At 40.1% G+C, this 26,875-nt stretch overlaps 1 pseudogene; it reads left to right on the forward strand.

Annotated features, from left to right (window-relative positions):
• The window catches only part of LOC149121435 (vomeronasal type-2 receptor 116-like), a 47,663-nt pseudogene that overhangs the window by 14,219 nt on the left and 6,569 nt on the right, over positions 1-26,875 (forward strand).

The raw sequence follows: 26,875 nt of genomic DNA on the forward strand, positions 1-26,875 counted from the left end.
GTAATTTTCATCGTAGAGATCTTTAACGTCCTTGGTTAAGTTTATTCCAAGGTATTTGGTTGTTTTTGTAGCTATTGTGAATGGGATTGATCTTAGCAGTTCTTTCTCAGTCATGGCATTGCTTGTGTATACAAAGGCTGTTGATTTTTGTGCATTGATTTTATATCCTGCCACTTTGCCAAACTCCTCTATGAGTTCCAATAGTGTCTTAGTAGAGTTCTTTGTATCCTCTAAGTAAAGAATCATATCGTCTGCAAAGAGGGATAGTTTGACTTCTTCCTTCTCGATTTGTATTCCTTTGATTTCTTTTTCTTGTCTGATGGCTCTGGCTAAAACTTCCAGAACTACGTTAAATAGAAGTGGTGGGAGTGGGCATCCCTGCCTGGTGCCAGATCTCAGTGGAAATGCTTCCAACTTTTCCCCATTCAGTAGGATGCTGGCCTTGGGTTTTTCATAAATTGCTTTGATTATATTGAGTAATGTTCCTTCTATACCCAATTTGCTTAGCGTTTTCATCATGAAAGGGTGTTGAATTTTATCGAATGCATTCTCTGCATCAATTGAGATAATCATATGGTTTTTCTTCTGCAGTCTGTTAATGTGGTGAATCACATTGATTGATTTGCGAATGTTGAACCATCCCTGCATACCAGGGATGAATCCCACTTGGTCTGGGTGGATGATTTTCCTGATGTGTTGTTGTATTCCATTGGCGAGAATTTTATTGAGGATTTTTGCGTCTATGTTCATCAGGGATATTGGTCTGTAATTTTCTTTCAGTGCTGTATCTTTCTCTGGCTTAGGGGTTAAGGTGATGCTGGCTTCATAGAAAGAATTTGGGAGGATTCCCTCTTTTTCGATTGTTCTGAATAGTTTGAGAAGAAATGGGATTAGTTCTTCTTTAAATGTCTGGTAGAATTCAGCAGTGAATCCATCTGGTCCTGGGCTTTTCTTTGTTGGGAGGGCCTTTATTACTGTTTCAATTTCTGTTTCAGTTATGGGTCTATTTAGGTTTTCTATGTCTTCATGGTTCAATTTAGGTAGATTGCATGTGTCCAGGAATCTATCCATTTCTGATAGGTTTCCCTGTTTGCTGGCGTACAGTTCCTTGTAGTAATTTCTGATGATTCTTTTTATTTTTGTGGTGTCTGTTGTTACGTTTCCTTTTTCATCTCTGTTTTTATTGATTTGGGTCTTTTCTCTTCTTTTTTTAGTTAGTTGGGCCAATGGGGTGTCAATTTTGTTTATTTTTTCAAAAAAACAGCTTCTCGCTTGGCTGATTTTTTGTAGCTTTTTTGGGATTCAATCCTGTTAATTTCTTCTCTGGTTTTAATTATTTCTCTTCTCCTACTAGATTTGGGTTTGTTTTGCTGCAGTTTTTCTAGGTCCTTGAGATGCGCTGAAAGCTCATTTATTTGGTACCTTTCCAATTTCTTGATATAGGCACCTATTGCTATAAATTTGCCTCTCAATACTGCTTTTGATGTATCCCATAAGTTTAGATATGTTGTGTTGTTATCTTCATTTACTTCCAGAAAGTTTTTGATTTCTCTTTTGATTTCTTGAATGACCCAGTGTTCATTCAGGAGCATGTAGTTCAGTCTCCATGTTTTTGCATACTTTCTGGGGTTTCCTGAGTTGCCTATTTCCAGCTTCATTCCACTGTGGTCTGAGAAGCTGCATGGTATGATTCTAATTCTTTTAAATTTGCTGAGACTTGCTTTATGGCCTAGTATGTGATCAATCCTAGAGAAGGTTCCATGTACTGCTGAGAAGAATGTAAAGTCTTCAGATGTACGATTGAAAGTTCTGTAGATATCTGTTGGATCCATTTGGGCAATAATGTCAATTAAATCTGCTCTTTCCTTGTTGATCTTCTGTCCTGTTGATCTGTCTATTTCTGAGAGTGGAGTATTGAAGTCCCCCAGTACTATTGTATTGCAATCTAAATCTCTCTTTAAGTTCCATAACATATCTTCTAAATAGACCGGTGCCCTGTAATTAGGTGCATATACATTTATAATAGTTACATTTTCCTGTTGAATTGAACCCTTAATCATTATATAGTGCCCCTCTTTGTCTCTCTTAACAGTTTTTGTATTAAAGTTTATTTTGTCTGATATTAATATGGCTACACCTGCTTTTTGTTGGTTTCTGTTGGCATGGATTATCTTTTTCCAACCTTTCACTTTCAGTCTGTATGCATCTTTGTTAGAGAGATGTGTTTCTTGCAGGCAACAAATAGTTGGGTTGTGTTCTTTGAGCCAATCAGCCAATCGGTGTCTTTTAAGTGAAGAATTCAGACCATTAATGTTTAATGTGACTATTGATACGTATTGACTTTGCCCTGCCATTTTCCCAGAGATATTTTCTAGTATATGCTTTGAGCTTCCCATGCTCTTTTACTGGTAGGTGTTCTTCCTTTACCTTCTTTCAAATTGATGGCTGTGTTTCTGTGTTTCTGAGTGTAGCACATCTTTAAATATCTTTTGCAGGGCTGGACAAATGGCGGCAAACTCTTTTAATTTCTGTTTGCTATGAAAGGTCTTTATTTCACCTTCATTTACAAATGAGAGCTCAGGAGCATATAATATTCTGGGCTTGCAGTTTTTCTCTCTTAGTACCTGGGCCATGTCTTCCCATTCTCTTCTAGCTTGTAGTGTTTCTGATGAGAAGTCTGCTGTGAGTCTGATTGGAGATCCTCTGAGAGTAATCTGATGTTTCTCTCTTGCACATTTTAGGATCTTTTCTTTATGTTTCACTGTGGTGAGTTTAATTACAACGTGTCATATTGAGGATCTCTTTTGGTCATGTTTACTAGGGGTTCTATGAGTTTCCTGTACTAAGATGTCTCTGTCCTTCTCCAGACCCAGAAAGTTCTCTGCTGGTATCTCACTAAAAAGGCCTTCTAATCCTTTCTCTCTCTCCATGCCTTCACGAACTCCTAGAACCCAAATGTTGTTTTTTTTTAATAGTATCCTTTAGATTCCCAACAACATATTTTATAGTTCTATTTTCCTCTTCTTTTCTTTGGTTTGACTGTATGTTTTCCTGTGCTCTTTCTTCTAAGTCCGATATTCTCTCCTCTGTTTCGCTGACTCCGTTTTTTAGACTTTCTAATGTGTTTGTCATTTGATCTATTGAGCTCTTCATTTCATTTTGATTTCTCTTCACTATCACACTTTCCTGTTCTACTAGTTTCTGCATTTCATTTTGATTCTTCCTTAAAATTTCATTTTCACGAGAGAGATTTTCAATCTTGTCCAATAAGGATTTCTGTAGTTCAAGGATTTGCTTTTGAAAACTTCTAAATGTTCTTATCATAATTTTTTTGAAATCCGTATCTTGCATTTCTTCTATCTCATCATCTTCATAATCTTGGCTTTGGGTGTTTTGTTTATTTGGAGGCGTCATAGTGTCATCGTTGATCTTGTTCCCTCGATTTTTGTGTTTGTTGCTTGACATTGTTAATTCCTCTTCCCTCACTGTGAGGTTTTTTTTTTTATACTATGTCTGTGTTAAGTGGACTGTCTGCTGTTGGAGGAGGCTTGGATACTTGAGATGGGTGTGGCCTGAGAGCTCTGCTTGGTTCTTCCAGGTTACAGGTGTGCAAAAGTGATACCCTCAGGTTATGAGTGGTAAAACTTTCTCTTATTTATTTATTTCATTTTTTTTCAGGAGGTAAGTAATACAGCATAGCTGAGCATAATTGATGGTATTTAGCTTCTGATCTCTGACTTCTACCCAAAGAGTCTGTGCGGGCTCAGTTTCTCTTGCGGACTCCCACTGGGTTGCCTAAGCTACTGAATTGTAGTGCCTCAGTTCCTTAGCTCTCCCCTTTTGTTATGTATATCCAGAGTGGGGCCTGCTCTTTGTCTCTTGCTTGCCTTTGCAAGATTGGTGGAGAGAGAAACTCCTCTGTACCAGTACCCCCCCAACTTTTTTTTTTCCTTCTCTCCTGTAGTCAGTCTGGTGAACTTTCCCGCCTCAAAGCCCGCTTCCCTCTAGATTCTGTCCACCGTTTCCCCACCAATGTCTCGGGTTACTGAGCTCACCTCCCCTTCCAGCACTGATGTGTGGATTCAGAACCATGGGCGTCCCTGCTCTCCCCACTGGTCGTCTGTGTCACATCCACTCCCCTTCCAGCACTGGTGCACAACCCTGCAGCTCCCACAGCTCAGCTTCCATGTGGTTGGCGACCCCGTAGGTCCTCCGAGTCACAGCCACTAGATCCGGAAGAGTTTCCTCTGCAATTTTTTCAGGATCCTTTTTCTGAGGCTACCGTAACTCCACTTTTATTAAACTAAATTTTCCCGGACTATCAGTGCGTGCCCTCACTATTCTGCTATCTTGGCTCCGCCCCCAATAATGTCTTTAGGTCTGGAAGCCTTTTGAGTTCACCGACTCTGATCATATTTAGACAAGGTTGTAGTCAGAGTGGAAGTTCTCTCCTCCCTTCAGAGAAAGGTACCTCCTTCTTTGATGACCTAACAGGTGATTTTGAAAATGGAAATCAAGGAAATTGGAGATGGAAACATCACAAGTATAGAAATGTGTGCCTGGTAAGAAAGGTTAAGAAGGAACGACCTTTGTTATGAGAAAAAAAGAATGTATCCATCAGTATGTAATGTACTTAGGGAGGTGTAGTAATAACTTTGGCTAACATGAGGAAGTTGGGCATGAATAACAGCCAATAATTTCCTAGATGCCATTTTATATGCTGTCTTCAACATCAATTAAGAATATTCCTGAAATAGCTCAGTTGGGTATTCCAGAAGGACCTTGTGAATCAGAAATAACTGAAATTGGGATGATGTTATTATACATTTCTCACTACATATGGACCATTGTATGAAGTGTCCAGAACATCAGATGCCAGCATGGAGCAAGACCAGTGCTTCTGTAAAAAAGTGACCTTTCTGTCTTTTGAAGATCCCCTGGGGATGACCCTGGTCTGCACAGCTCTGTGCTTCTCTGTCCTCACTGCTGTTGTTCTTGGGGTCTTTGTGAAGCACCAAGACACTCCCATAGTCATAGCTGTTTGTGGATGCCAGTTTTGATCAGCTGCAAAATGACCATCTTTATCCAATGTGAAAAAATTGAAAATGAATAAAGCATATGAAAGCCATTTGTTAGGAGAATGGGCAGGAACCACAAACTCCCCCCCCCTTTTTTTAATATTGCTTTAAAGTGTTATGTGTACATTTAACAATGCCTTAACCCTAGGATTATAAGGAATGTAAGTAACATGAGATATAAAAAAGTTACACAAAAATTTTTAAAAGAGGCAGAAATATAAGCAGCTCCATTATCCATTTTAATCTGCTTTGGAGTTCCTAGGGAAGCAAAAGCTTGTAAGCAACGGGCAATAATATGTCTTGTAGCTTCACCTGTATGTAAGGAAGCAAAAATACATCCAGAACAAGTATCAATAGACACATGTATATATTTTTATTTACCCAATTCCATGAAGTGGGTGATATCCATTTGCCATAGTTTATTGGGGAATAAACCACGAAGATGAATTTGAAAGTGAGGTACTGGTAACTGGGTGGAGTAAGTTGAACAGAATTTTACAATTTGTCAAGCTTGTTTTCAAGTAATATTATGTTTTAAGCATAACGTATGAGCATTTAAATGATGTAAAATGTGATCTTTTGTTGCTGTATCAATAGAATATATGCATAGAGCAGAATCTGCCAAATGTTTGCCCTCTACCAAAGGTCCAGGAACATTGGAATGTGCTCTAATATGACCTGTAAAGAAAGGGCAGGTATGCTGTCGAATGACAGTGCAAATGCAAGAAAACAAAGGAGAAGCAGCAGAGGATTCAGGAAGGAATGAACAAGTTTCCAATTGAGGCACCGATAGGAACACATATTTGCTATCAGTGTATGTTAACTGCTACATCCAAAGTAGACTGCTATGGAAGTGCAACAGCAGCTAATTCAACTAGCTGTAGAGACGAAAAAGGGTGTTAATAACTGTACGGTGACCATCACAAATTACTGAAGCTTGATCAATGTTGGAACCCTCTATAAATATCAAGCCAGCATTCTCTAAGGGTTGAAAGCTTGTATTTCATGGAAATACACAGGAATGATGTCATAAAAATTATATCACTTTATCTGCTGGATAGTTATTATGAACTTGTCCTGAAAAAGAAGCTAATGCAAGAGGCCAGTCTTCAGTGAAAGACAGGAGCCATATTAGCTGTTTGTTAGTATATGGTTGGTTGACATATACATGTCAGCTCTATTCCAAATATCTTTTTACATGCTAGTCTCCCTTTAGATATAATCTCAGCTATTGCATTATAATATGGTACAACATTCTTTTTAAGGGTAGCCTGTAAAAATATCCAAAGTAAAGGGGCCTCTTGCCACAACAGAGCGGTGGATAAATAATCTGTAATCAAAATAATAAGAATTAAAGGTTGATTATAATCAATGCAAGAAACAAAGCTCTGAGATAAGGCTTGTTGTACCTTTTCCAAGGCTAGGCATGCTGCACGAGTAAGCACTCATTGGGAGGTAGGGGAACTATCTCCCTTTAGGATATCAAATAAAGGTTTAAGGTCTCCTGTTGTGAGGTGGAAATGTGGATGAAGCCAATTATTATCCCCTAGAAGTTTCTGAAAATCATTTCAAGTCTGTAAAGAATCCAATTGTAAGGTGACTTTCAGTGGAAGTATTTTTCATGGGTACAATTGGAAGCCTAGATATTGATAAGGATATTGAAGTTGCATTTTCTCAGAGGCTATGATAAGACTAAAAGCAGATAATTGCTCTTTCATTACTGTCAGACATTGCATCACCAAAAATTCCTCGGGTCCAGCTATCAAAATATCATCCATATAGTGTATAATATATAAATTGCCATATATTTTGGAAATTTTTTGAAGAGCAGCATCAATGAATTGTTGGCACAAAGTAGGGCTATTAGTCATACTTTGAGGTAAGATCCTCCATTGGCATCTTTGCATAGGTTCTTTAAAATTTACTGATGGGAGAGATCACATAATCAAGACTAGTGTCTGAAAATACTAACCTATAGAACAAAAAAGGGAGAGAATGATCCAGCATGGGAAGTGGGATGCACAGCACACTCATAGAATGGCGGATGTCCTAAACAGCACTCTGGCCTCAGAATCCACCCTAAAGGCATTTGGATCTGGCTGTAAAGCCCATGAGAGTATTTCAGGTGTGGAAAGCCAAGACACTCTGGCAAAAAAATGACCTAAATGAAAGATCTCCGTGAGTGAGATCCCCGTGGAAAGAACAGGTCATCAAAGAAGGAGGTACATTTCTCTGAAGGGAGGAGAGAACTTCCACTTTGACTATGACCTTGTCTAAATAAGGTAAGAGTCAGTGAACTCAAAAGGCTTCCATAGCCTTGGAAACTCATGATGGGAGCATAGGGAGATTACTGATGACATAAACAAGAGTGTCAATTTGTAAAGTCAACAACAGGAGTCACTGTGCACTTACTCCACATGTAGGATCTCTGTCCTTAACGTGCTGTACATTGTGATTTAATGCTATAACTAGTACTCAAACAGTATTTTTGACTTTGTTTCTATGTGGGTGCAAACTGTTGAAAACTTTACTTAATATACACTAATCAGATTTTCTGTATATAAAGAGAATAGAAAATGAATCCTGATGTGAATGGAAGGGGAGAGGGAGTGGGAAAGGGGAGGGTTGTGGGTGGGAGGGAAGTTATGGGGAGGGCCATTGTAATCTATAAGCTGTACTTTGGAAATTTATATTCATTAAATAAAAGTTAAAAATTTACTCATGGAACACTGAAAGCAAATCGGGGACAATCTTCTGGATGTAAAGGTATAGTATAAAAATAATCTTTTAAATCTATTATTGCAGTATAATAGTCCTTTGGAATTGCAGTAGGCAATGGTAAACCTGGTTGTTAAGCCCCCATAATTTCCACAGTAGCATTAACAGCCCTAAGGCCTTGAAGCAATTGCTATCTCCCAGATTTCTTTCTGATAACAAAAATAGGACTATTCCAACAAGAATCAGATGGAACTATATGTCCTGTTGTTAATTGTTCTTCCACCAATATCTGTGCAGCATTTATCTTTTCCTGCAGTAAAGGCCACCGATCCAACCCACACACGATTATCTGATTTTTATTTTATTTTATTTTATTTTATTTTATTTTATTTTATTTTGCATGGGGCACAGGCTGACCAGTAGCCATCAAGGGAAACCCAAGCCTCTCTGGTCATGATTGACAGTTAAAGTAACTGGAGATGTGATGCTTTGTTGTTGTTTGCCTAAACCCTTACCTGGCAAATGACCTTATTGAAGCATGTTAATGGTAACAATCTTATTTGGACTATGCATTAAGGCCCCCATTTGAGTTAGAATATAATGTCTCCATAGATGAACAAGTAATGCAGCCAAAATATAGGAGCGACAGGCTCCAGTATTACCTGCTTCATCCTCCCATTGCAGCAATTTGGAACTTTGTGCTAATCTCTGACTCTGACCAATACTTTGCAATTGAGTCATGGTAATTTCCTTTCTCCAATTTGTGGGCCAGCTTGCTACTGAAATAACAGAGACATCAGCTCCAGTATCTAAAAGACCACTGAATAACTTTTTATTTAATTTTAAGAAAAATTTGGGTCAGTCCTTAGTTATGGGTTGTATGCAACAAGCATCAGAAGATCCAAAACCTTTATTTCCTCTTTTATTTAAAAAAGACTTACCAATTGAAGAGAAGGGGAGCAGAATCAGTTGAGCAATGCATTGTGCTGTAGTTAAAGTTACATTATTGGCTTGAGCCATAATTTTTATTTCACCAGTAAAGTCAGTGTCTGTAACTCCAGGAAAAACCTGTAACCCTTTCATAGTTGTACTACTTCTGCCCAGTAGGAGACCAAAAAACCCAGTTGGCAAAGGACCAAAAATCCCAGTAGGGAGGGCTTGTGGGCTCATCTCAATGGTCAATACTGTATAGGAGATGGCACTGAGGTCCAGTCCTGCACTACCCTCTGTGGCTCTGTGGAGGGAATTGATGGATTTAGGGTATTCCGCTGAGGAACAAATGTCATGGCCCCAAAAAAATTTGTTGGTTTTGTTGGGTTGGGGTCTAGGGCCAGCCCTGCTTCTAGTTTTTTGAACTTTATTCTTGTAATGAATTGCCTTTTTTTATATCAGTTTTGCAGTGACATTCATTGACCAAATGCCTTCCTCTTTTGCACCGGGGGCAAATCCCAGGAGGAGTCTTATATTGAACTTTAACTTTTGGACAATTTTTTTGCACAGGTCCTTGCTGCCCCCATTTATAGCACCCTCATTTATCGGGCATAGCCCTCCTTGTTGATTTTTTTAATGACATACCAAGCAGAGTGGCAGGTCCTGAATATCTTGTTTTTAAATTGATCCATTTTGTTAATCACTCATCAAAGGGACTGTCATAGAACACCTCAGCCACAATAGCCAATAGATCCATATCTGCATTGTACTTATGTTTTGTAGAATTTACAGTACTGTGGGCATTACTAGGCAGTCATCACACAGCACCAGAAAGGGATCCATACTGAGAATCAAACATCAACAGTAATCATTACAGGGATGTTTAAAGTTCAGCTTGACTCTGTGTTCCCCTGGGATGAAATAGCAGCAGCAGAGGCTTGCTCCAGCTCCCTTTTTTTTTTTTTTTTTTGACAGGCAGAGTGGACAGTGAGAGAGAGAGACAGAGAGAAAGGTCTTCCTTTTGCCGTTGGTTCACCCTCCAATGGCCGCCGCGGCCGGCACACCGCGCCGATCCGGTGGCAGGAGCCAGGAGCCAGGTGCTTTTCCTGGTCTCCCATGGGGTGCAGGGCCCAAGCACTTGGGCCATCCTCCACTGCACTCCCTGGCCACAGCAGAGGGCTGGCCTGGAAGAGGGGCAACCGGGACAGAATCCGGCGCCCCGACCAGGACTAGAACCTGGTGTGCCGGCGCCGCTAGGCGGAGGATTAGCCTAGTGAGCCGCGGCGCCAGCTCCCTCTTGAAGTGCCTAAAGACAAGGGTGGCTCATTGCCAAGATTTTAGGTGAGCAGTGCATCCCATCCTGGATCTTGACCAGAGAGCTGAGACACAAAGCATGCCTACCTGTTTATCAAAAACATTCCTTTATCCTCCTCCCTGGGAACTGGCCAAGCTCCCAAGGAGCAGGAGAAGGTCATCTGGCAGACAAGTTACTTGTTTATCAGAGCCAAACCTAGATACAAGCCTCTCCATCCCAAAAATCTGTCCCTACATTTGGCCCTAGAGTTGCACCAAGGTATAGGAAAAAGTAACATATCGTAAGAATACAATACAAATTTCTCATACAAGTATACATTCAGCAATCAAACACAATAATATTCAATGTGTTTTAAGGATAAATTGAAACATATCTGAGGGGGAATTAGCCTCTTATTATCTGTAATTGTTATATTTTTGCAGGTTTGTGGAATCTTAACTATTTGTGGCATATTTTTATTTACAATTTTTGTGAAGCAAACCAAGCCTAATCTGTCCAAGCATTCCTATCGATAATAGGGATAGAGTTAATACATAATACAAAAACAGAATGGGTAGTCTGGACACTTTGTCACCACAATTCCTCTTTTCACATAGTAATATTAACTTCACAACAGGTAACATTTACTTCAAATGAAATATTTAAATGCAGGGTGAAGGCTGTCCAGTGTACACTGATCTATATTTTTTACTCCCAGTGTTTCTTATCCACAACACCCTCTTCAGCTAACCAAGGACTAATTTTTTCAACAGCACTGATAAATCGCTCTATGGTTTGTTTCTTTAACCCTATTCTCTACATCTGCAATAAAGCTTTCACAGCCTTTGTCACAGCTTGCTTTGCTTCTTTAAATGCACATTTAAATCTTTTCCAAGCAAATCCCAATGTTGTTCATTCACAACTCCTTCTGCAAACCAGGGACTGACTATTCCTGTAGCATTAATGAACTGTTCTATGGCTCACCTTTTTAAACCCTTGCTCCTTGTGCCTTGAGTGAGGCTTTTAGCCCTTCTAAAACATTTCTTGCTTAGTGAGTGTTTGTCCCATAATTGTGTCGCTCTTTTTACCTTTGTGGCCTGTGTCACGGATGGGTCAGGACACAGTGGCCACTATGCAGGTCTTCCCTCGCCTTCTTCGGGACTGTATCACAGACAATTGTCCATGGTGGTGGTTATGAGACATGGCGGTGACCTAAATGAAATGGCCGGCTCTTCCAGTGACCTTCAGCTCAATTCCCATTCCGCGAGCCCCATGTTGGGCGCCACTTGCCCTGGCACACAGGGTAATCAACTAGGACACGAGGAGGGCAGACCTGAATGGAGAGACAAACCAGATATGAGAAGGGAGACCAAGACAATATACTGATCAAGGTCTCACTTTATTGGAGAAGGAGGTAGCTTATATAGTACAAGGCAAGGATTTTAACATTTGAGGGTAAGCAGGGGTAATCTTACAAGATAGTACAAAAAATAATTTCACAGGAATCAGTATCAATTTGACAAAGGGAGTTACAGCGAGGTCTTACAGCTACCAGACGTGCTTATCAAGGTACAAGAAAGAGAGCACCCAGATGGCCAAGCGCTAACCATATCAGTGAGCTGTACAAGTGGAATTTTCTAGTGAATCCTTAAGGGAACACAGTTGAAGGTTACTCTAAACAAAGGCCTCTACAGGGAAACCAGCACAGTGGCTCCCAACAGTTTACCATGGCTGTTTCCACCGTCCTGGCCAAAACTATCACTGTGCTTCTGGCCTTCAAAGTCACTGCCCCAGGGAGAAGGATGAGACACTGGCTGATATCAGGGGTACCTAACTCCATTATTCCCATCTGCTCCCTGATCCAATTGGCTCTCTGTGGCTTCTGGCTTGGGACTTCTCCTCCTTTTATTGACACAGATGCACACTCTGAGCATGGCCACACCATCCTGGTGTGCAACAAGGGCTCAGTCACTGCTTTCTACTGTGTCCTGGGCTTCCTGGGCTCCTTGGCCCTGCTGAGCTTCACTGTGGCTTTCCTAGCTAGGAATCTGCCTGACACCTTCAATGAAGCCAAGTTCCTGATGTTCAGCATGCTGGTGTTTTGCAGTGTCTGGGTGACCTTCCTGCCTGTCTACCACAGCACCAAGGGGAAGATCATGGTGGCCATGGAGGTCTTCTCCATCTTGGCCTCTGGTGCAGGGCTCCTGGGCTGCATCTTTGCCCCCAAGTGCTACATTATTCTTTTCAGACCTGAGAAGAATGCTTTGAAAGGATTAAGGGATAGGATAGTTTCCAAGGAAACAGATGTTCTCAGTTGTAAGTCTTAAGGCAATCTCAGTTTTAATGGTTAGAAGCTAAGATGGAAAAACTGATTTTGCACAACTACCAATCTGTTTATGTTACTGTGGATTTCATGGTACTGAATGTTGTGTACAAATTAAATATTGGACTCTGTGGATTTCGGTGACCTTTCATTTTGCATGGTGTTTTCAAGGGGCATCCACATTATTGCAAGCATCTACATTTTTCATGACAAACTGATAAACCCTTGCTGTAATTTTTTTGAGTTTTGTGACTCCAATTAACTGTAGACTGATTTGTGTGCCATTTCCAATTTTGGCTGTTTGGATACAAGCACTGATATGGAAGAGATTTTTGCATATTTTCTAATTTTTGAGTGTACTCTCAGGTGTGGAATGTTTTGGTCATAAATTAATTTTGTGTTGAATTTGCTAAGGAGATGACAACTGCCTTCCATACCATATGTGCTGTTACTTTCTAGCACATTTAAAGATTCCAAATTCCCTGTGTTATCTACATCACTTGGAAAATTTTTCTCTGTACCAATGTAGTAGATGTGAGGTGGAGGCTCCTTCTGGTGTAGAATGGTTTCTCCATACTTATTGCTGATTAGGATCCTTTGTAATGCCCTCTGGTCATATATTTAACTGTGCAGAAATGTCCATTGTATCCTATTCCCATTGTTCATGAATTACTTGTATTTTGTTGTAACTTCTGCCTTTAATTTTTTTTTGTTGTTTGTAAGTTACTCAATGTGTTTATATTTCAAATTTTAGTTCAGGTATACAAGTTTCATGAATTTCATATATACAGATTAGGAATGTAGTGATACTTCCCACCTAATCCTCCCTCCTGTCAACAGTCTTATGCTTCTTCCCCTCCCTCTCCTATTCCCATTCTTTATTTTTGCAAAGAACCCTTTTCTAGTTTACTTTGTACCCATGAGATTAACCCTACAATATGTAAAGTGTTCTACAATGGTATGAAGAAACCAACAGTATCCCTCAAAAATAGAGACAAAGGCTATAAACAATAATGGATCCTCAATTGTCAATTTCACTCCAATACAATACTTTTTAGGAACTTGTTATGACAGATAGGAGAACACATACAGTACATGTCTTTTCTGATACTGGCTTATTTCTCTAAGTATCATGGTTTCCAGTTGTATCAATGTTATTGCAAAAGACAGTATTCCTTTTTTTTTTTACTGCTGATGAATATTCTTAGAGTATAAACCATGGTTTCTTTATCCAGTCATCAGTTGATGGGTATCTGGGTTGATTCCATACTTAGCTATTTTGAATTGAGCTTCAATGAACATGGGGGTACAGATGACCCCTTTTCATGCTGATTTCATTTTATTTGGGTAAATTCCTAGGAGTCAGCTGACTGGGTCATATGGCAGATCTATGTTCTTTCACAGACATTTCTGTACTGTATTCCACAGTGCTGCATCATTTGACATTCCCACCAACTGTGGATTAGGGTACCTTTTTCCCAAGTGCTCTCCAGCAGAAATTGTAAAGTGTGTGCACTCAAGGTGGAAACTTAACATACTGCACCACTGCCCAGCTCCAATTTCCATTATTCTCAAAGATAAGTGGTGAAGCACCAAATCATGCAAATTCCAACTACCTTTTGAGAGCCTTTTCCCTAACTGAGGCATCTTTAATTAAATGTCCCCATCATCTCCAGCAGAGTCATCAGTTCCTCATAGAATTACTTCTTTCTCCCCAAACCCTCCAACAGTGTCTTCAGCAGCTATAGCCTGAGAAGCACTTGGGTGGGAGGCATCATAACTTTATGTGGCTGTCTCAGAACATAGCAACACTTCCTGAGTCATACTCAGTTGTGTATGAATAGCCATTAGCATATGTGTCCTCTAATATCCAAGTCATTTGGTATCTGCGTCCTTGAGTTTTAAAACAATTTTGTTGTGTATGTATGTGTGTTTGTAAAGCCAAGATCACTGGCACTGAAATTCTACATTTTTGCATGCAAAAACTAAGTCCTGAGTTACTGTGCCAAGAATATATCTGATTATAATTTCTATCAATCATAGTTAGATCATATGTTTATGTATTATCTGAATAGTATATTCTATGCTGACTTACTTTTCATGAGTTGTCTGTTTTATTATAGGCTTGTTTATTTCATTAAGAAGGAAACGCATTGGCATTCATTTTTAAATTCAATGTGAAATTGGCCAGTTATCATTTATTGTTCAATAGTATCCTTATGCAAATGAATCTAAGTATTTATAAAGAGAAAAGGAAACAACTGCAATCCCATTGACACAGGCAGCTCCTATCTAAATAGTCTTTCAGACTTCCTGTACACACACATGTTTATTTCTGCACAGCCATCTAATGTTCCCATGGAGATCCTTTCCATTATACTTGGATGTTTCAGTTGACCCAGTCTTGATTTGGAGCTGTCTACTGCTCTTATGCCCATGTCTCCCTTCCTTTCAGTCAGGGTCAATACCGCCCTCAGGCACTAGAGGGTGCTTGAGGCAGAGCATGGATTTGACCTTGCCTGCAAGACTGCAGTAAATGCACCTGAAGGGGTAGGGGATGGTTTTAAGGGCTCCTTCTTGTGGAACCTCTCAGGTCAGCTCCTCAAGAGCGACACCTGAAGTTTGCAGAGATCCACACATCTGCCACAATGAATGCCCCCAAATTGATCTTCAGCCGAAGTCTGGAGCCTCAGCTATGTGCACACAGTTTTCTCATCAGAAGACAGAGGCAGGAATCCTGTGGTAAGTAGGAGACTCTGCCCAATTCTACTTCCTTGTGTTTTTAGATTTCCCTTCTTCATTTAACACAAATCAAGGTCTTTCAAAGAGTATGATTTGGATTATTTCCCTAAATTTGCTAGATGAGAAAACCCCAGGAAGAAAGAAATGGATTGCAAACAGTTGAATGTTTTTGCAGACAAAACAACAGACAAAGGCTAAGAACCATCCTAAAAGGAAAAGATTTATGTGTATTTCACTATGCATCTGGGGCAAATTAATGTGGGAATCCCAGATAAACTCTGAGACATGAGAGGAAAATGAAATCACTCAACATGGGATTATTCCATGACCAGGAGAAACTCTCATGGTTCTTTTTTTTTAATTTTTTCATGGGCAGAGTGGACAGTGAGAGAGAGATAAACAGAGAGAAAGATCTTCCTTTTGCCATTGTTTTAGCCTCCAATAGCCTCCGCAGCCAGCATGCTGCAGCCGGCATATCAAGCTGATCCAAAGCCAGGAGCCAGGTGCTTCTCCTGGTCTCCCATGGGGGTGCAGGGGCCAAGCACTTGGGCCATCCTCCACTGCACTCCTGGGCAAAGCAGAGAGGAGGACTGGAAGAGGGACAACCGGGACATAATCCGGCACCCAGACCAGGACTAGAACCCGGTGTGCCAGCACTGCAAGGCAGAAGATTAGCCTATTGAACCACGGTACCAGCCTCTCATGGTTCCTAAGTGGAGGAAAAGATTGTGATAAGGACACAGGTAAATCGCAAGTGAAAAGTCATGCAAGAAGCACCTTATGAAGTAACCTCATTAGACACGTGAAGGAAAAATAGACGTTTGTTGATGACAGCAGAATAAAAGAATATTAAATTCAAAATAACTGCTTGAGCCACTAAATCCCCAACTGTTAGATTTCCCAGTGTCATAATCTCTTCTTACCACTGATGACCTGTTTGAAGAGATAAAGGATGGAATGATATAGCGTATCCACTTGCAAACTCCCATAAAGCCTCTTTGGCAGTCATCATATACAGCTTTATTGAGAAGAAGAGGAGGAGGAAATGAAAGGGACAGAGCAATTAGAGGAAAACTGGAAGAATGACAAAGAAGAGAAGAGAAAGACTAAATACAGATCGGAAAATATATTTTTGTTTAGAATGGCAATTTTCCACTTATCTCACCCAGAAAGCAACATAGTTAATAAAGAGATACTTGAAAAGTCAAGTTTACAATTTGTCATGTTGGAAACATATAAAATCATGTGCCCAACAATTGAAAGATACCTCTTCTGGTCAGAACATATGAGGGTGTATAAGCTGTCAACATGAAATACACTGTTCATCATGACTGAATATTCAGGACACTTGAAACACAAAGGGCACCTGTGTTCTAACCTTGGGGAAGTTTTGTGTCAGTGGCTGTAGAAACGCATGATGTGTTTCTTTACCTGCAAGTCAATCTGCATGCACGTCTGGAGTTAAGATTCAGAGAATAAGACCTATTTGCAGTTAGAACTGCTACCAATAGTCATTATTTATATGAATATACTTTTCAGATTTCCATAGAAAACTAGATGGCAGCCATTCAGCTTCACTAGGTGCAGTGCCTTTTGATCTACAGTACTTGAAGTCCCCCTAGTGATTCTGACATCTTCTAAATGTTCTGCATTTAAGATTCTCCTTCATTCAGGCTTTGAATCTGAATTAGTTTCCTGATTTGGGGTGGGAGCTGATGCCCAGTTTTGAAAAGGAGGAGGCTTAACAGTTATAAATGCCAAACTTTGTACTCCACCATGCTCCACACTTAGATATCCTGCCTCTGCTAGCCACATAGCCCTCAGATGAATTATTCTATCCAAAGACCTTGCACAAAGTCATGTTCATGATGATGCTGTTTGAGGAGTCATTTAATGATGTGCTAATATATATATAACCATTTTTGGTCCATGATGGCACATGTGCAAAATTCAGCAAGACTGATTTGTATTTAATTCATTTTGCTTTCCTTTGAAAATCAGTTTCTCTTCCTTGTGGAACATGCAATTTAGATAGAACATTCCAGAGCTTGTTCTGGCATTTGCTACAAATACAAAATCCAAGGACTTGGGAAAGCCGTCTGTTGCCACAAATGAGAGTAACTAGTGTTCATCCCAATTTACTTGTTTTGTTAGTCATGACGTACCATGACTTTTTGACCTAAGAACAGAAATTTATTTTTCAGAAATGCTGAGGCTGGTAAGACCAGGATCAATATACATGAGGTTGGTGTTTGTCCAGGACATGTTTCCTGCCTCCACTAAAGATAGTTTTCCTTTCCTCTTCTCACAGTCTTCACCTGTTAGAGAGATGTAGCAAACTCTCTCCACAGTCTCATATTGAAAATTGCAAGAAAGCAACTAGGTAAGCCATAAAAAATTGCTATTACCACCCAAAGACCTCACCAACTATAATCATGCTACAGAGCAGTATTTCAACCTCCCCATATTTGCACAAAACATTCATTCTCTAGTAGTTCTAAGTTTGGAGTTGATAATAATCATGGTTGGAGACATTTACCAAAGATCCCTAAGGATCCAAGTCACTTTCGTGGCCAGGGAAAGCAGTGGAAGGTGGCCCAAGTCTTTGGTCCTTTGCAGCTATTTGGAAGACCTGAAGAAGCCCCTGGCTCCTGTCTTTGGATCAGCTCAGCTCCAGCTGTTGTGATCATTTGGAGAGTGAACCATGGGATGGAAGATATTTTCTCTCTCTCTCTTTCTGACTGTATCACTCACATTCACTCTCTCAATCTTCCATTCAAACAAAATCTTTAAAACAAAAGTTATTGTAGCCAATTGAGCAGATGTGAGGTGATATCTCAGTGTGATTTTGAATAGTATTCCAAGTTTACTAATGTTTAGCACCCTTGGTAAGGCCTTTGGCTCTTCTATTTGTGCAGGAATGTCTGTTCAATTCCTCTATGCAGTTTCAATGATATTTGTACTGTCCCTTCTGTTTTTTTAATTTGTATGTTGTAAACATGTATCTGGAAGGAAATGTAGCCATATTCTCCAATTTTCTCTCAGGTGGTTGACTCTTGAAATCTCTCCCTCCAATTACATAACCAGTGACTCAGGCACTGCAGTCTGATCACCCCTCCCTCTCCAACACTGTTGCTTTCTCTGGCTCTTGGCTGCTGGGGTTGTCTGTTGTGTCCTTGAACATACTGCATGTCTGCAACTTCCACACTGATCCACAGCATTCTTCTTCCTTCCATAGAATTCCCACTATGGTTTTCTCTCTAACTATCCCATGAGAATGTATTTCTTCCACTTTTACTTTTATATCTCCTACTAGATTATAACAGTATATCCTTCTCATTCAGCCATCTTGGTCTCTCTTCAGTAATCAGCAGTATTATTCCTAGGTTAGATGGATGATGGTAGAAACAGATTCCTGATGGATTACCATAAATGGCAACACTAGCAAAGTGTCATGTTCTGTTGTATTCAGAGGAGCTTCATCAGATTAAGTATGGCTGGAAGTTGGAGGAATTGGGGATTTTTGGCTGGGACATAATTCAGAATGGTTAAAAATGCAGTGTTGTAGACTTTACATACCAGCATAGCTAATTTGGAGTTACTGAGAATTGATACAGTGAGTGCTGACATGCCAGCTCATCTCTGCATTGCGAATTTTCTTAGTTTCTTTTACTGCTTGCTATGACATTAATGTTACCATGTACTTATAGCAATTTCTACTTTTGATTTGAAGTGTATTGAGCCTGAGAAGATAGTCCAGGATAGTCCATTGGAGACAGTGTTCTCGATGTAGAATGAGTGTAAGTTCATGTGTGTGTTCCCTGTACACAGACAGAACTCTGTACCTATGCACTCAAATGTCCACATATTTTTATTTTTGGAAATTGTTTTGCAGTAACCTACATGATATTGGACTTCAATATAAATTATAAAAAGTCTCAAATAGAAAAATATTATCAACTTTTATGATGTTGTTGCTAAAGCTCAATTTGACATAAATGTGTAATCTCAGATTCCATATAAGTTTATGCAATTAGAATATATATTTCCCTGAATTAAGTCTGAAGTTCTAGAATTGAAGCATTCATCACAAACTATAAAAAATGTCAAATGCAGCATTAAGGATATAGAAGATGAAAATGTTACATATGAAAGAAACACTGAAGCTAAAAATATTGAATAAATCTGGGTGCTAATTTTTTAAAAAATTCGTCCATAACTGTTTCATAACACACATTTTCCATGAATTTTCTGAAGCCTCCTCATTGCATGGAGTTCATCCTCTCCATTCCCAATCTTTTTTCAGTGAATCGAGTACATTCAGGTTGTCTCTATTTTTAGTTCCTACACATTAGAGAGAACAGTGGATGATTGCTCTCTGATTTAGATTTATTTTTCTTGTTTAACTGAATAGACAACAAGCTTCATCAATGTACCAGTAATAAGTTTAACTCATCAAGAAATTATATTTTCAATTTTAGGCAAGTCACTGAATTCTGTTGTGTATTTTGTTCGTATACTGCATCTCACTTTGTATGTACCCCTAATCAAAATCTCAAACTGTTGAAATCTTTACTTAATATATGCTAAACTGATCTTCTGTATATAAAGAGAATTGAAAATGAATCTTGATGTGAATGGAAGGGGGGAGCGAGAAGGAAAGGGGAGGGTTGCGGGTGGGAGGGAAGTTATGGGGGGGGGGAGTCATTGTAATCCATAAGCTGTACTTTGGAAATTTATATTCATTAAATAAAAGTTAAAAAAAAATCTCCCTAATGGCATCTGAGCAGTGGCTAAGCAATGAAGAATGTGTTTTACTTAAAATATTAGGCACCGGCCGGCGCCGTGGCTCAATAGGCTAATCCTCCACCTTGCGGCACCGGCACACCGGGTTCTAGTCCCGGTCGGGGCACCGGATTCTGTCCCGGTTGCCCCTCTTCCAGGCCAGCTCTCTGCTATGGCCAGGGAGTGCAGTGGAGGATGGCCCAGGTGCTTGGGCCCTGCACCCCATGGGAGACCAGGAAAAAGCACCTGGATCCTGGCTCCTGCCATCGGATCAGCGCGGTGCGCCGGCTGCAGCGGCGGCCATTGGAGGGTGAACCAACGGCAAAAGGAAGACCTTTCTCTCTCTGTCTCTCTCTCTCACTGTCCACTCTGCCTGTCAAAAAAAAAATATTAGGCACCACATTTACAGTAATTTGAGTTTAGAAAACTTTTGCGTGGAAAAATAGAGTTCTCATATATGCCCTTTCTACCCCCATATTAGATTTATTCTCTTGGCAATACCTCACACAAGTATACAAGCACAAATGATTAGTCAGTGTCGATCCTCATTATTGCCTATAGGACATGGTATCCATTTTGTTCACTCTTGTGTTGTGCAGTCTGTGGTTTGGCAAAGGATTAATAGTACCTAGCTGCACTGATGGTGTCCTACATAAGCATCCTGAAAGTCACTTGCATTCAAGAAGTATAGGTGTCTGGAGGCATCATTCTGCCCTTGGTGTTTGTGGTGGTGGGAATAAAGAGGTGACTTCCAGCTGGTACTGTCTGCTTAGATTAAAAAACTATAAGTACTCAAATAGTTCCAGGTTCTCATGAGAGCATCAACCAAGGTTGTAGGTGCAAAAGCAGATCATTATGGGATTACCAGGGTTAACAGCAACGTGGAAGTTTTTTTATGTTTTACAACTAAAGATGAAGTGATTAGAAATGCCGAATGGACATATCTGAATTCAGGCTGATTACTGGTTGCACAGTGATTGAAAACCACATGTCCTAGTGGGCATCTCTGTAAACAGGATTGGTTTGGGGTCTATGTGCTATCAAAGTGATTTGTGGCTGCCCAGAATACTGGCTGATGGAGGCTGCCCTGTTGCACTTTGGGTCATTGTAGTGTGTGATACTGGAGATTTCTGGTCTGAAAGCTTACTAAAAGCCTCACCTCATGTCTCCCTTCATGCCCTCTGATGCAATCCCTGTACATAATTGCCAAAAGTTCATGAAGTGGTTTATTGACAAAGCCCTTGGACCAAATGTAACTAGCAGGAGTTTCTCCCTTGAGTCTTTGTATCCATGGACTTGGAGGAAATCCTGGCACCTGGGGTGAGGAGGATGATTCACAAACATGTTTTTCTTCTTGTGTTTTCCACCAGGACAGAAGATCTGAACTGCAGAGCCTCAGGGCAGAAAAGTATCAGATTCCCCCATGGACGAGTGGACAGCTGGTGGAAAGAAGTCAGATGGAGCAGTATTAAAGTGGCTTGTTTCAAGCAATCACACACACACACACACAACACACACACACACACACACACACTCTATGTATCCACCTGCATGACCCTGCATGTTCCAGTGCTCTTGTCTCATAGGGTTTTTCACAGATGTTTCCTTTGATTTTTCTGTTGCTCTTTCTGCAGCTGTATCTCCTTGTGACTTGTCAGGATGGTCCCGACTGCTATTCCCAGATGGAACAGAGTTTTTACAAGGATGGGGATATTGAGATTACTGCTTTTTTGCGCATTTACACATATGAGGTTCCCATAATCATGAAGAGGTTCAGCAAATATCGCAGATTCAGCTGGTAAGTTCTCCTTGCCATAATCATTTTCCATTTATTTACATATTAGCTACTTGTTTTTCGGTCTGCAAATCTATAGGCAAATATGTTCTGTATCCCTGCGCTGTCCATCTTCTGCCCTGCCTAAAAACTACTGGTAATTGATTTGGGGCATGAGGAAGACATTTCCCTCTGCCTGGCACTGTGGATTGTTCAGGGAAATGTTGTCTCATCAGAGGAGGAAGCAGAGTCTGGCCGGTATCCTCCTGTCCACTTTCATCAGCCCAGGGGCCTATTGTGCCTCAGTAGCAGATTCTTGCAGAACCCATGCACTGAAATGAATGAACTGAGTTACATGAGCTATTCCACATGTGCTCACACTCTTTTCGGCAACGTACTAGATTTGGGGCCATGAGAACACTTCATTTCTTCTACACTTGTAAAGGAATAAAGACATTCAAAGAGTTTTTACTATGTAAAAGAAATATCAGGGCAACACCTTTTCACAAATATAGTAATAATTATATTTTACTGATGAATATACCCATAAGAATTTCAATGGTTGTAATCTACTACATATATAGTGTTTCCCCAATTCTGCCTTTTCTGGGCAAAATAGATTTCTTAAGGGGGATTATTCTGTTTCTGCCCCTCTTGAAGATCCTTTATTTGTAGCTAAATATAATGGTTTCATATACATATATAGCATATATAAATTCCATGCATGCAGAATATAGTATGTTGTAGGATAGCAGAATTCTTTTCTTCAAACCTGTTTATGAAGGTGCCAATTTTCTAATTGGTTTCTACTGTAAGGCTACAGGAAGTAGGTTGCAGCTGCATAGAACTTTGATAGAAGGTAGGTATTAGGACATAGATCATTTCAGTATCGCTAAAGCCAATGGATTTGAGAAGTATAGTTGGTGCCACCAAGGTGGTGCAACTGATGGCATTTGTCCAAAGATTTATGTAGAAAAAAATCTAATGGATATTAGCTTGGTGTAACAATATTATTCACTTCACATTGACTTTTATAAATTCACCTAATTTAATGTGTGCACATGGCATCCAATTCATGAAATATTTATTCATTAGTAGTAGTATTCTCCATGGTTATGCATGCAGCACATCATTTAAGTGTACCCTTAATGACAGAGACCAGGAGGTAGTGAATTTCCAGTAGTAGGAAAAGAGGCTATGAATAGAGACCAAGTTCCTCCAAGATGTATGCCATGCAAACTGGAGATCATGATAAAATCTTAGCAAACCAAGGGAAATTATCTGTGTCGATGATACTTGGAAAAACAAGAAATACTGAACTGTCAATAGATTTAGGCACTATACCCTCCAATGTTAGATTCACCAACTTTAGAATATACAACAATTACTGATAAACTGTTTTTAGAGATAAAGAACACAGCATAAAAGAGATAAACTTACAAATTCCAGTGTGTCAAAGAGCCATCTAGACATTTTGGTACAAGGCAGCAGCTGGAGAAAGAAATGAGAGGATGAGGAATAATGGAAGTGTGATAGTAATGAGGAGAGAAACAGATATATGAAATACAAAACTGAATTTTATTTGATTCATAGTAATGATTTTCAAATTTCCTCATGCTACAAAGTATGAATGACATATTTGGATAGCAAATATGTATGCAAATTATATATACATAAAACACTATATATATGTATAGCTACTGTGTGCATGGTTATAGTATACCTATGTATAGATATATAGAGAGAATACATATATAATATGCATACATATATCCATATTATGTTATAGCAAGGACCAAGAACTGAAAAACTGTCACTTCCTCTGGAGCACACAGTGACCCTTAACAAGCAGTGTTCGTGACCTGGTCTATTCATGAGGAATTAACACACAGGACATCAGAAATAAATACAAGGGGCTCCTCATTTGCATTTTTTGTGAAATGTCAGATCCTAGAAAGTAGAAATGCATCATTTTCTTTGCATGGAAGGCTATTTATATTCAATATTGTAGGAAAAGTTGAGTGAAGAAGTCCTGTTTGGAGTAAATACAGCTACCACTCATAATGATTTACTTTAACATATGTTTAGTGATCTAAATGCATGACTGGCTTAATTGAAAACCATCAGGTGCCTCAAAGCCCAGTGATTCATGTTCACCCAGGGAGTGTTTGTGGCTTCTCTAAAGTGCTCCTCTCTTTTCACTATTTCCCTTCTTTGAAGCTTTGAATTCGATTTTATTTTCCTGGCTTGTGATACTGGTTGATGGGTAAGTTTGATGGGGAAGAGATTTTTCAGGATTAATTACAGACTCCCATATACCATTTTCAGTGCTGTGACATCATCCTTCTTTTTGATCACATAGCCTTCAATTGGGTTACTCTCTTTTCCCTTTACAACCTGCAGCCTTATGGTCGTATGACTGCTATTTCAACAAGCACTTAATGATGTGGTAAGATGAAGAATCATTGTAGTTTGTGAATGTAGGAATAATTTAGAGGCAGTTGAAGATGATGTGACTTTCCTTGTCATGATTTCGTTGACAACCTGGAGTGTACTCCTAGGTGTGCATAAACTTTAGAGAGTGCATTCCAGAACCTGTTGTAGTATTTATTTTAGATATCAAATACAAACACTTAGAAGAGGTAGCTGTTGCCAGAGATGATTTAAATTGATGAGATATGCATCCAAAAATAAGATCATGCTCTTTGGCTGCATGGAAAACCATGGGATAATATGCCCAAGACATTATGATGTAAAAGCAGATCTTATTTTTCAGAATCATTTAGGCTTGGAAACCAGTAAAAGTTGGTAGCAGCTTTGGTTCTGGTGAGGACGTGTCCTCCAAATACAAAAGTTCACACTCTGTACTCAGCAAATCTACACATACGGATTACAACATATGAATGTTTGGCCATGACCAATCTATCTGTCACAGTAATCACAGAATTGATGATAATCTGGATTGGAGGCTTTTCCCTTAAAATCCTTGTGTATTTCTTGCAGGCTTCAGTCCAAAAACTACCAGTATGCTCTGGCCTTGGTTTTCGCTATTGAGGAGATCAAAAAAAACCCCCATCTTTTACCCAACATGACCTTGGGATTTGGTCTCTATAATGTCATGCACACTCATATGACTGTGATGGAGAACCCCTTCATCTGGCTTGCGGGAATGGAAAAGCACGTTCCTAAGTACACATGTAGGAAACAGAGCAAGTCTGTTGCTGTAATATCAGAAAGCAGCATTGCTGTCCAAATGGGGACACTGCTGGAACTCTACAAAATTCCACAGGTGAGTATGTAGTGAAAAAGTGGGATAAAGTACATCACCTTGGGTGCCTTCCTTAGAACCAAAAATTTAAGGGACAGAGACCTTATACATTTGACACAGTATGTGATCTAAAGAGAAGACGTGCAGAGATTTTGTGAATTAGCCACATTTGTTCTGAAGCAGAGGTATGGGTGAGTGAAAAGGAGAAATGTTTTTCTCAACCTGTGAGTCTAATAATTCATGAACTAGGAAGATCTCATGTAGTGGGAGATGAGAAAAATGAAATATTCTAAAATCTGACACTTCCATCATTTGCTTAATTTCTTAAGGAATGATAATTTACACTATGACAATAACCTTACACAGATTTCTTGCCTTTTCCCTTAGCTGACTGTTGGGCCTTTTGAACCTCTTCTGAGTGACAGTGGTCAGTTTCCTTCCCTCTATCAGATGGCACCCAAAGACACTTCTCTGGCCCATGGCATGGCCTCCTTGATGCTCTATTTTTGGTGGACCTGGGTGGGTTTGGCCATCTCAGACCTCCCAAAATGTATTCAGTTTATGTCTGATTTGAAAGAAGAGTTGCAAAAAAATGGCATCTGTGTAGACTTTGTGGAATTGATCCCAGCCACTGTAGAGTCACTTTCTTCATTCCAAAATACGTTTCATATCCAGATCATAAAATCTTCAGCAAATGTGGTGATTCTTTTCTGTGTCACTGAGTCACTCATAGGCGCCAGCTTTCAATCATGGAAGGAGTTAATGTTTGGAAAGTCTGGTTCACCACTTCACAATGGGATTTTGCCAGTTCTGAGAAACCTTTCCTGCTCCACTCATTCCATGGGACCCTCATTTTTTCACACCACCATAGTGAGATCTCTGGTTTCAAAAACTTTCTTCGGACAGCTAACCCTTCCAAGTACCCAGAAGACTCTTACCTCTCCAAATTCTGGTCACTGGCTTTTAATTGCTCAGTTACTGGGACATCCTGTAAAACTTTGCAGAACTGTCCACTGAATGCTTCCTTGGAATCATTGCCTCCGCATCATTTTGATATGACCATGAGTGATGGGAGTTACAACATATACAATGCTGTGTATGCTGTGGCCCACAGTGTACATGAGATGCTTCTACAAGAGGTAGAATTGCAGCCAGTGAACAATGGGGCAAAGGTGGCATTTTCTCCCTGGCAGGTAACTTGGTTTCCATTGTTGACATGTACTCCTGAAGTGATCCCCTTAAGAGTTTCTGCAGGTGTGCAATCCAAGTAGCTTGGGAACCTTTCTCCAAAACACAAGATAAAAATTGAGCCTCTGCCTGTAATTTGTCATTAACAAAAGGGCTCCAATGAAAAGTGGGAAGGTAATTTGGATAAGCATCAATTCTGTGACTTAAAAATATTCTCCAATTCTATCAATTTAATTTTGATGTGTGTCGCTCCCCCATTCATGGAGGAGCGACACTGGACCCTGCGCTGTTCTTTCATGTGCTCGGCCCTTCCCAGGATTGCTGCTGGTCCTTACCGGGTTGGCTGCAGACCCCTCCACCTCCGTGGAGGGGCAGTACCCCCTGCCACTTTCCCCGCTTCCGCGGAGGAGCGACACACCGCCGGCCGGCTCTCTCGGGGGGCTGCTCAGGTGTTCCTTCAGATGTTCCTGGTGCATGTTGTCTCTCTCCTCCTTTATAGTCCTCTTCCACCAATACCAACTCTGCTACCCACATGCTGAGCATGCTGCTCTCCTCCAATAAGGAGCAGGATCAGCTCCTGCAGCTTATCAGTCAAACTGGCGAGAGGCAGCTGCATAGAGGTTGTTTGGGCTCTCTCTCAGGGCCATATTGTGGGAGAGTAGATGCATAGAATAAGTCTTAATTCCAGTAACTTAGTCTAGTCTCAGTTGCTCCCCACAATGTGAAATACATAGACTGTGTTATTCCATTTTCAACTTCAGCAGTACAGTAATTA

The sequence above is a fragment of the Oryctolagus cuniculus genome, chromosome 16, assembly GCF_051225735.1.
Source record: "Oryctolagus cuniculus isolate XC-2025 breed Fujian yellow rabbit chromosome 16, ASM5122573v1, whole genome shotgun sequence".
In the NCBI taxonomy this organism is placed as follows: domain Eukaryota; kingdom Metazoa; phylum Chordata; class Mammalia; order Lagomorpha; family Leporidae; genus Oryctolagus; species Oryctolagus cuniculus.